General features: G+C 37.8%; 1 long non-coding RNA gene across 4 annotated transcripts in view; it reads left to right on the plus strand.

The window, feature by feature from the left end:
* The first annotated feature begins 575 nt into the window (after nucleotides 1–575).
* Nucleotides 576–12,103, plus strand: part of LOC134430464 (uncharacterized) — an 84,808-nt gene continuing 73,280 nt past the window's right edge. Inside the window, exons 1-2 of one of the 4 annotated variants that reach the window (XR_010030828.1) lie at nucleotides 576–696; nucleotides 1,888–1,965. This is a non-coding gene — a long non-coding RNA (uncharacterized LOC134430464). Of the gene's footprint in view, nucleotides 697–1,887; nucleotides 1,966–6,663; nucleotides 6,763–12,103 lie in introns of those variants that run through there. The other 3 variants (XR_010030832.1, XR_010030829.1, XR_010030833.1) reach the window with 3 other exon arrangements.

The raw sequence follows: 12,103 nt of genomic DNA on the forward strand, positions 1-12,103 counted from the left end.
TTTTATAGACAGACATAATTTCAAAACAACATGACAGCGCTGTGCAGCCTCCACTCTGCCCCAAGTTTCCAAAGCTGTGTGGGACCGCTAACACACTGTCCAGGCCCCAGAGATGGACAAAATTATGAAAGATTTTAAATACAGAAATACACTTTATACCACAATATACTATGAGAAGGGCTGTGGGTCACCACTCTTGCTCTTCCTTTTCGTTTGGCTGGTATTTGTTATAGGTTTATAGCAAATTTTTTTTACTATTACTAGGAGTCTGGGTTTGTTTATCTTAAAGAATTTTGACCTCTTTGCACGTTGTGCAATGCTCTATGTGTAAGCAAGAAAAATCTGTCATAAGTGCCAGGAGAGCACAAGTGACACAGCTGCTGCTTTGATAGACACGCCAGCTGCCCAGAAGTTTTATTTCTCTCACTGGGCTGATAACCTCCAATCCTGCATATTGCCTCACTTTTGTGGAACCCAATTGTTTTTTGGACATTTGGACTGCTGTAGAGTTAAAATCTTTTTAGGTGGCATCATCCAAGAGTTACAAGACGAAGAGAGGTGGGGATTGGCCTCATATAAGGGTCCCCAGAAGAGAAAGCCAGCCTGAAGATCTGTAGGAGTAGAAGAAAAAGCTCCTGATTTTTCATACAAGGTCAACTTTAGCAAAGGTGTTACATGGATGGGTCCAAAAAGCTGGTAAGTCACATTTGTGTGATGTACCCTTTGCAAATCTCCTTCTGGACAGACCACGTGCTACCTTGTCTTAGACTGCAAGTGCAAGATGTGGCTGGGGGTGAGTATTCTATTGCCCTCTGTTAGAGGTGGGGCAATTTCTTCTGTTAATTGGGCCACCTGTTAAAACCAGGTGGGGTGTTTTCTTTATCTCTTCCACAACCAATCCTCCCTCTGGAAAATGGGTCATATCTTCTGTTAATGGGCCATTGAGTGTCACTGCATGACTGATAAAATGACGCCATCCCATTGGGAGGTGCTCCACCCAGGGGGAGGAGCCAAGCATTCCTATCTGGATATAATCTGAGATTGGAACACCACAGCAGCCTTTTCCCACTAGATTTGCAGAAGAACATAATTGGAAGAGCATCTATGGGTTATCTAAATATTTAGATTAGGTGATCTAATGGTAAATTTTATGAATCTTTGCATAAAATACTTCCTTAAGTTTATTGCTAAATGAAATTGTCTACAGTCACATAATGGAGTGGAAAAGTTTCTACTTTAAAAAGTCTCTGATTGAGAATATTGGTAAAATCATTGTCATTGAAGTCCTTACAAAAACATTTAAAACAAGGTAATTTCCCACTGGAATTTTCCTTAGTGGAGCAACTAAGGAAAACTCAGTATGTATAAATGCAGTTTGTCTCAGGGCTCAGTTTCAGCTAGAGTGAATTTTCTTATCACAAAAAATTTTCTGAGTTTATCTTAGAATATTTTCCACATCATATCAGGGGGAGTCAGAGGCTTTTCGAGGTGGTGGAGGGGGAAAATATTTCTGCAGTTTAATAAAACAGCTTGTTGATCAGGAGAGCTATGTGAGAGCATCAGAGTATCAGGAGAGCTATGTAAGATTACATGATTTGTAATAGCAGTTAATTCTGGATTTCAGATAGCCCAAAGGAGTCTTTGGTTATTTGTGGTTGAAATGTTCACTGTCTTCTTATTTTTAGCAAAAATGTAGTACAGAAGCAGAGAAGCTTTTTTTTTATTATTTTTTTCCCCTATAGCTAAGATATTCTCACCTAAATCTTTTCTTTGGTCTGACAACACATATACATCTCTACCAGTTTTTCTTATGGTGTATATTTACAGCATATTTTTTCTCTTTCAATTTGTCCCGTTTCTTGCACCCTCCTCCCTTGTACTTTCCAGGTGTCTCCTTTCATGATCTGAAAGTGCTGCAGAATAAAGATGAGCCAATAGTCCAGTCCCAGGCAGTCTTTTGTTCAGGTAATTGCTCGGAACCAAGCAGCTCTTAAGTGCCCTGACTTCCCTGACTGAGATTGACTGATGGAAAGATTAAGTAGGGCAGAGATTTATAGCCAGCCTAGTCAGAAGAAAGCAAAAATGTAGACTCATTTAAATAAGATGGTTTTGATGTGTGGTTTTTTTTTTTTTTTTTTTTTCCTCCTCACTTCCCCACTGTATTGATGATGCATCCTGAATGTTATCCCAGGTCATATAGATCAGAGCCAAGCTCCTTTGACTGGAGAAGTGAGACCCTTCCAGCCACTCCTGAGTGGTGCTGGAGCTGTGCTGGTAGTGCTCCCACAGCAGATGTAACACCATGCTGGAGAGCTAACTTAAAGAAGAAAATTTACCAAGTCTCTCAGAAAATGTAAAGTAATTCTTACAATAAAGCCAGTAATTTAGATTTCTACCTGATTTATTTACCTTGCTTTCTCACTTGCTAAAGATATTTTCTAGTATATATTGAATGACACAATCCATTTAAAACAAATGAAATTGGCCTTGAAACCTTTGTCCCCATTTTATCAGTATGACCACAGCAGATTCTGGATAATTAATAGTAACATTTTGCAAAAAAAAGCCCAAACTCCACCATAACCTCATCTATATGTGGGAACACCCATTCTAATCCTTGCTAAAAATTATTTAATAATTAATATGTACATTTAGCAGTTTATATCTAAGACACATATTAATTAGAAAATACATAAACATATATTCATAAATGTGAAAAAATGTTGCAGGCCTCAACAGTGAATCTGAGTAAATGTATTTGCAATATTGCCAGCAGGTTTGTTTTTTTTTCAAATCTTTTTAATGAAGCTGTGAACAATGGAGAAATGCTATGTGTTAACTTCTTTTTTTAAAAGATTAGAATTTATGAAATGACTGACATTTTTACATAGTTTGGAATCACAGTTAGATCATTTAATGCAAATTGCAATATCATAGTGTCTCCTGCTCATAATCAGTATTACAGCTGTACAGCTCCTGGGTCAAACACAGTTTAGGTGACTTCCCCTGGTGCACATCAGCAGCAGAGCTCTTTTCCTCTCATTCTACACATACTCTATATTAATTTATGCTTGGGAGATGGGGCCAAAGCATCCCCCTTTTCTTTCCTTTGGGCATTATGTGTTTGAGCAACAGAGAGAGGAGAGCCATGCCTGGAGTTGGTGGCTTCCACGGGGACCTTGGGGGAAGAATCCTGCAAAATTCACCTCATCTGTAATTCATAGTGTGGGATGTACAGGTTGTGCCTTTTCTAACACGGCTGTTCACTGGCTAGAAGAAACCCTTTGTGTTGACAGTCCAGAGACATTTGGGCTAAACAAGTCAAAGAGAAAAAGAAAAAAAGTAGTAAATTTCAGTACTTTTTAGATCTGCATTATATAGTGTTAATCTTTGGGCTCTAAAGTGAATAAGATTTTTCCTCATATTTTTAAAACTGCGCATTATAATTTAATCTCTGGTCCTCAGACTACTAATACTGTGAAGGGTATTCCCTTAGTAAGCTGTTTGGTAATGGTCTTGTACAGACAAACACAAATATTCTGAATTAACTATTAAAGAGATAGAAAGATAAAGAATGTAGAAAACATCCAAGTTCCTAGACTGATGTACTTAGATGTTTCTATTATCTGTTTCAAGAGTTATCCAGCATGATTTATAATTTCTATTAAAAATATCAAAACTGTCTGGATATATCAAGTCAGTGAATATCCCTCAATCTTTGTTTTATGTTATTTTAAGAAAAAGAGTTCACGTTTACCTACACACTTCACCCTGTAGTTTTTGCTCAAAGCTACAATAAAGAAGAGGAAATCAATCTTTCTTGAATCCCTAATTTCCCATGGAATTAAATGCCTCTTGAGAGAAACGTTTCAGCTTGTGGGTTGGGTAATCTCTTCACTTTTCATTCTTCAACTGTGTTAAAAAAAAAAAGCATACAACACTAATCTGCATTCCCTTCTATGACTTTGTCCTCTAAACCCTATGTAAAACACATCTATTCTGTAAGAGTAATTTACAGTAAGATTTTTACTTAAAGAAAATGTGGGGTAAGAACCAGCTCTGTCAAGATTCATATCTAGGAAAAAACATATCTAAACTTAAACTTTAGGAATTAGTTCACTGACATCCTACTGTTTAATTGTCACACTTAAATAATATATATATTAAAGTAAAAATAAATGTCACTGGCTATATTTAGAAAATATTTTTATCAGATATTCTCTGGCAACAATAGAGTGAATTCCAAGGGCTATATCCAGCATGATGGAATACTACCTTACTCTCTGAACAAACCTGAAATAGAACTAAATATGAAGTACCTTTAGTTCCAAAACCTGGAGAGTTTAATGTACAAGAATGAATGATACTAATTTTTGTTATATATTTGGTCCAAGATATTAATTATCTAAATTATTTTTAATTGGGATGAGAATGTTTCTCAGTCTCTGCTTTGACAGCTGAATATTGCAGATGTCTCCATAATAGTTTTCACTACTTCTTTAAACCATATAAAATGTTAAAGGCCACATGGCAAAACTGAGTTTGAAGGAAAATTTGGGGTCTAAAATACTGGTTTGATTCTAGAGGGAAGGGTCAGGCAGGCCCTTGTTTTATGAACATGTTCTCAGTCCTGTCTGTATGTGTAGATGTCTGGAGAGAAGTTTGAGGGTAGTCCCATGTCTACTGGAATGTCATTAAATTCATTTGGTGATGAATCTACCCTGGTCTCAGAAAAGGAAAATATCTACCAGAGTCAAATAGCTAATGGAATAAAAAAAATGGAAATGGAGGAGTAGGTAGTATTTTTCACTCATGCAATGTGTCCTTTGCAGGAACAAAACAGGATATATAGTCTTATAGTGCTATTTAAAGCTGAAAGCCTGTTTTTGCAAGCAGACGTGTGTATCTGCATTTGCAGCATGCCACTGGCAAGGTAAATGGGATCAGCAGTAAGCTGAGACTGAAAGCTGCAGCTGGCTGACAGTTGCAATTTTACAAAACTCCTTTTTTCCCCTTCAGAGTCTATGCAGATATGAGTTTCAGCAATACTTGCCTCCAGCCTCTTTTAACTTTCTTTTTAATTAAAAAGCTTAATTGGGAGTAATAAAAATTCCAATTAAGCTTTTTAAATAAAACCCAAAAGCTCAAAGTGGCTGTGGTTGAAGATAACTGCTACTGCAACCCGTGACTAGCACCGCTGTTTGAACAAGGCATTTGTTTCACCATAATTAATGTTGTGCTTTATGATTGAACCTCCACATCTTTCAAAAGATACCTTACTGTATCTTTAAGTCTCACAGAGCTATTGTTTGCATGTGAAATATGGGCATTCTTGTGAGTTTTGCTAAGAGCAGCACAGGGACTCAGCTCTCTGTGGGTTGCTCTGCATATATTCCCCTCAGCATCATGCTACATGTCAGATCTGTAAGCAGAAATAGAACCCATAACAAGCCCTGATCAGCCAATTTCCCAGTGAATTCATGTGGTCTTGTGGGCTGCCTAAAATTCCCAGGACTGATTTACTGCTTCTCCAACAACTTCTTAGGGATTTTTTTCTTGTTATTATTTTTGCCTCTTTATTACTGACTGACTCCTAGCTCTTGGCTTGAAAGCCAGCTTGTGTTGGCTCCAGGTACCACTGGCATTAGGTTCACAGGCTTTTCTCATCAGCTTGATGGACCCAGGTGGCCTTGTCTTTCACTGCTGTTTTTGCTTTCATTTTCTCAGCCATCTGTTTCTGACAAGAATGAATTACAGCCCTGTTTTCCAAGAAGTATATTGATAGCTGTAGCTCAAATGGTTACAGTAAAAAAAACCCCAAAACCCAGAATGGCTTGAAAAGCAGAATCACAGAATCACAGAAATTCAAGGCTGTAAGAGACCTGTAAGATCATCAAGTCCAGCCCATGTTCTAACTATTCAACTAGATCATGGCAGCAAGTGCCACATCCAGTCTTTTTTTGAACTCTTCAAGGGATGATGACTCCATCACCTCCCTGGGTAGATGATTCCAGTATCTGACCACTCTTTCTGTAAAATACTTCCTTCTTAATTCTAACTTGCATCTCCCTTGACGCAGCTTGAGACTGTGTCCTCTTGTTCTATCTGTTGTCGCCCGGAAAAAGAGACCGAGTATTATTCGTATATAAAGAGACCGAGAATATTCGTATATAAAGCATGAATACATGGAAACACTCTAAGAATTAAAAAAAAAAAAAAGTTAATCTACTCAACTAGTATTTAATTTATTAATAATGTTGAACATATTGAGTTAAAGTTGAATAGGGTTGATTAAAGAATGGCTACATTACAACACAAAATGTACTTTTTTCCCAAATTAAAAGCTTAGTATAGAAATTTAAACCAAGTTTTTTTACTTACTTTTTGCCCCCAGATTTTGAAAAATAAAACTATTTCCTCCAAAAACCCCCTTGGATACCATTGGAAGGGATCAATCTTCTATCTACCCCAGCCTGTGGCATTGGAAAATATTCCTCCATCCCAATGTTCTTGTGCAGCAATAATGTGGTACATAAACTGAATGATGTGCTCCTGACCACTGTAATGCCCTGTGTCACCAAGTTGCATCTCTTTCCAGGAAAAGAACATTTGCCATAGGTTATGGGAATTGAGAGAGACCTGCTGTAGGTTGGGCTTGCTTGACTCAGCCTCAGTTCCTCTCAGTCAGAGTTTCATCTCCTGGGTCTGGGCTCTGACTAACAGCTTTATTCAGGAGAAATTGGCAGCTTGAATTACAGGAAGGTAGGAAAGATTATGTGTCAAAAATAGAAATTTTTTGTGGTTTTCTTTCCTCTGATCCTTCTTTGAAAGCATTTTCTGGAATAAATCAAAATATCTAACAAGCCAATGAGTCTTTTAAAGTGGAGTTTTAAGAGTGTACCAGGATCTTATTGAATCATGTTATCTAGCATTTTAAATCCTCTTGAAGTTAGTTACAAAGAATAGGAGCTATATGTTCAGTCTGAAGAGTTCTAAGATTTTAGTGACTTTGGATTAACAGGAAGATTTGAAACTATCAGTGCTTAAGCTTCACCTTTCTGTCAGTCATTCCTGACAAGGCCAGAATAAGGTAGTAACTACAGTGACTTTAGAGAGGGTGGTTTTTCATTAGTTTAAGCAGAATGTCAATTAAAAAGGAATTGAGATAAAGAACCAGCAACTAGATTAAGTTTACACTTCTTCAAGGATGATAAGAAAAATCCATTTACAGGTTCTATTTCAGACTGAATATACTTTCTGAGGTAAAGGCCCCTTATATTGTAGCTTAAAAAGTCTGCTGGTAATTTCTGAAAAGATTTAATAACTATTGTGTCTGAAATGTTGAGGAATTTTTTAACTGCTGAAAATAATTATTTCTTAACTGAAATGAATATACTAAAATTAATTTAAATTTAATTTCACACATTTTATGACAGAATGTTATCATCTTCCATCATTTCTTCTTCTGCCTGACTAGTATTTGCAATCCCTAGGAAATGACAAAGCCTATTTAAAATGAGAAGAGAAATTTATCTTTCTGTCATCTCTGAATGGGGCTGATTTGCTGCTAAGGAGTATGGGACACAATGGAAGCTGGCAGATACTAATTTTTTTTCTTTTCTGTGATCTATTTGCAAGATTTTGAGCAATTTAGAAGGAGTTAAGAACTCAGAATTTAGAAGACTGCATGGGAATGGGGCAACATCAGCCTTTGTCCAGGTTTAATGCAAAAGAAGCTCCTACAGGGATTCACCCTTCCATATATCCTTGTTATTCCTTGTGACAACACTGGACTTCAGGGTTCACATGAAAAATATTGTTTAAGGCAGGATGACATAGGTATTTATTACCCTTGACTCACATATTCAATATTTTTTTTTGCTTCTTGCAGGCTCGAAGTGTTTTCTCTAAAGGAAACAGAAATTATGATTTGTTACTGTGTTCAGAGTTGGGTTAGTCCTGGTTTTCTAATTTGCCCAGAAATTCAGACCAATCCAGAAGGGAAAAGTATTTTGAGGGATGCTTCTCAGTGCATGACAAAGGGAAGGAAGGGAAGTTCAAACAGTTTGGGACTGTTGAGCACAATCAGCAGATCTTGTAAACACCAGCAGGCGATCTATAAAACACTTTTGCATGCTTTACAAAGGCAGCTTTTCTACCTTTTAATTGTAATCTGAATAGATAGCAGTTTCAGAGCAAATAAAACATAAAAAATTTTGCATACACCTGAAGTTGGATAAATCATTAATTCCTGGTATTATATGAAGGATTTAGTCCTCTTTGCTGCTCCTGTGACTAAACCCTTAGCAGACAGGTCAGGTGTGGGGTTTTTCAGTAGTGAAACAGCTTCCATTCTGGTCTCTTTGCCATGAAATAGTACAATACTGGTTGAAAGAACCAAAACTTTCTATCATTAACAAAAGAACAGATATTTTCTCTTATAGGCAACTTATAGGTAATCAAATTCTTTCTTCTAGTTAACTAAAGAACAGGAGCAGGATAACCTTCCTCTTTGGAGGGGAAGAGAACTACTCTTCAGAGACATCCAAAGCCAGAGGAGATGCTGCCAAACTCTGATTCACCTACACTATTTATACTGCCTGACAGAATGAGTCACATTATGCTACTTTTTAATAGCTTTCTCACCTTCCTGAAATGAATTACATGCTTGCAGAGCAGTGATGGTAAACTCGGAGTCATAGCGATCATTATTAGGTTTGCAGCATCCTTAGCATTCAGTACTCATGAATCAGCTGTAATATATTGTGATAAATAATCTGCCCAGAGGGACATCAGCATTGCATCTGAAGTACAGCCCAGGCTAATACTGTGAAATCAGCTTTGATACAGTCTGTAAAGTTAGGTCTTGCTATATTTCTTTGAATCAGGGCAAGATTTGGCTGATTCCTCCTGACCAAGAAAATGTTGAGCAGCTTTTTCAGATGTATGTCAATGCTTTGAAGTTATTATTTTAAAACTGATGTGTTTCCCACTCTTTCTATTAGCTATATACACACCAATGCAGCGAAACCTCACCTATAGCATGGCCATGATGGAAAACATCATTGGATGGAAAACATTCTTTTGAACCCAATATTCCAAGATCTCTTCATGGTTTTGAAGGTTTCAGCTGCATCAAATTTTTGTCACCATGTTATGCAATAGATTTTGTTTCCACTACAAAAGCTGTGGCATTAAAAGACCATGGGATGATGTGAGGAGCTTGTGGCAGCACCAAGCTGAATCTGTAAGGTAACAGCCTGAAACAATTGCTGGTTACAGAAAATAGCCCCAGAAGGGGATTGCAGAAGTCAACTACATAGTGCACATGCTGAAGCTCAGTTAGCACTCTGATTTATTCTGAGAAATTCTCCTTTAACCTCCTCTTACAAATTTCCCATAGCACTGGGGAAAGCCATAGATTAACAGCTTTCACCTACCACTGTAAACCAAAAGAGGTAAAGACCAGAAATTGTGGTGCTGGCCAAACAGAAGGTGTTTTTAGTTGATTTTTTTGTGCTGTTGGATGGATCCTCCAATCTGTATAGAAGGGAGCCAAATTTAATATGCATTAGAAGTCTTTACCTTTCATTTAATAGTGGCAGAGCTGTTGTGTTTCAATTGCACAGAGATTTGAGAGTGCTCTAAAAACCTCATATGGAAACCTCATATGATCATCTGGGTAATGCCACTTTTTCCAACCAAACCTGTTGGAGAATTTTGCTCAGAAATGGCTTATAGAGTTTTGTTCAGACATGCCATAATAATATACAGCTGATGGAAAAGTAAAAGGCAGCTGTGAGGAGCAAATTCTCACAGCCTGTTTCTGTAAACAGCGAAGTTCTCAAGCCTGTCTTCAATAACAAGTAAACATTCCGTCCTTGGCTGTTTTGGGAACAGACATGGAGGTTTGAGAACCATTCATATCAGGGTGAGAACACAAATCTTGGTTTCAATAAACAAACCACAGGTATTGAAAACAAAAGGAGGGGTTAGTGTTTGAGCTGTGCCCTATGATGAGCTCGGATTTTGCAATATGCATGAGCTTAGTTACCACCACTATAAAAGTGTGTAAGTGAGATCAATAAATTGGAGTTCGATGTTGATCAACAAGGATGGGTCATCTCCCTTCGCTTTCAACACAAACCTCTGTAATTCACCTAACAATGAAGAAAGAACTACAAAAAAGAAGACTTATAGCTTGTCAAACACTAGTTTCACAAAACAGCTTTTATATTTAAGGTACATTAATGTTTCTTGCTGTAGTAATACAAGTGTGATTGAATGGGCTGTTAGCACAATAATGCTCTCTGCCTTAAAAGTGACACAAATTTCTGTCCTTCATTTGAATGTCATCAATGTCTTTATAGGCAATGGAATGTGTTCTTCAATTATATATTTGCCTGTTGTCTGATGGTGAATTTTGCATTTTATGGATTTCAAAAATATTTGTCTGACAGTTTGAATTGTTGACTTCCTTTAGCCAGCACCTGATAGGTTTATACCAGTGGCTGGTATAGACATCTTGTGCAGTTGAAAGTGGCATTTAGCATTTTCTGGCAAACATACATGTGTTCAGAACTCAAACTTTTTTTAACAGGCAGTGTCATGCTGATAAACTGTTTGTACCTTCTATAAATGGACCATTACAAGAGTCTAAGTATGAAAGCCAAATCTCTGTACATTGGCACTAAAGATGAGGGGTAAGTGCAGGGTTTGGGAACATCTGATTGAATACAAATGGGATGTTATCTTAGTGAAATCAAGAGAGACTTAGTAGTAGTTTAAAACAAAGCATTGTGGTTTGGTTTAGAACAGAAGGAAGATCTCCTAACATGCAGGGAGAAGTTTGTCTCTCTCAGTAGTATTATGTACAGACTAATTTCTTCTATTTGTATTTTATTCAGGAGTCAGAAAATATACAAATCCCTTCAGTGCCTGCATGTGTGGCGTGTCTTCTGCTCAGGTCAGATCAGGAATGATGGAGCTGCTTCTGCATGTCCTGAGTGCTGTATCTCCTGTGGGATGTGAGGTACTTGTAGGGAAGAGGACTTCAGAAATCCATTTCTCCTGTCCCAGAGGAGAGCCCGCTCTGCTGCCTGATCAGGAAGTCTGGTTGGGATGGGTAAACCAGGACAGTTCAGGTATTACTCAGAAGAATGAGATCATGACAATTAACACAGTAGTTCTGAAGTAAGATCAGCAGACAGGTCTCTGCCTGGAAAACACTGCATCAGCACCTTTCTGCAAATTTGAGCAGAGGGCTGGTGAATTAATTTGCTTTGGGATGGTTTGGCAAAGAATCTATTGCTTTCATTCAGCCAGTGCAGTGCTTCCCACCACCAGGATGTGGCATTAGTGGTGTATACATTCTGTGTGGGAGCAGGCTGAAGCTGACTAAATATTTGTTTCAAAACATTAACTACAGCTTCAGGAGAACTATTAATAGCCTTTTAGTTTCAGAAGCCAAAGCAGCATATTTATGGTGTTCATGGACTGCTAGTTTGTGCTGGTTTCACCTGGGGTGGAGCTATCTTTCTTCACAACAACCACTATGGAGCTGTGCTTTGGATTTGTGTGGAACACAAGGCTGATAACATAGAGATGTTTTTGTTACTGCTGAGCAGGGCTGATGTGGAAACCCAGGGTACCAGGAATATTTCTCTGTCTGCTCTGGGGTGTCCTGACCCCCAGGGGAGCACTGACTTTGACTCTCATTCATGGAGAAAGTTTCCTAGACTTCAAGGTAGACTAGAATCCACAAAAGTGTGAAATAGATTATAGGGAGTAGTGCAGGTGTATCACTTAGGTGAGAAATTTAGGTTTTTGGGATTTTTAGTATGTTGTGGATGGAAGCAAGATGGAGGACACTGTGTCATCCTGAGTTTCTTCTTCATGCTTCTTCTTCCTTCTTCTTCATGGGTTTGGGTGATGTTTTGTAATTGGACAGAAAAGCATTGCAGGCTCTTTGGGATTAGTTATTAGGTTTAAAGCGAAAATGATCTAGATGTCTTTTCTTAATTGGATAGTTTAGTCTTAAAAGACCTTGTAACAAGAGATTGTTAGCCATTTTGTGCTTTGCTAATGAAAAGCTGCCGCACTC

Source organism: Melospiza melodia, chromosome 1 (assembly GCF_035770615.1).
Source record: "Melospiza melodia melodia isolate bMelMel2 chromosome 1, bMelMel2.pri, whole genome shotgun sequence".
NCBI classification, from domain to species: domain Eukaryota; kingdom Metazoa; phylum Chordata; class Aves; order Passeriformes; family Passerellidae; genus Melospiza; species Melospiza melodia.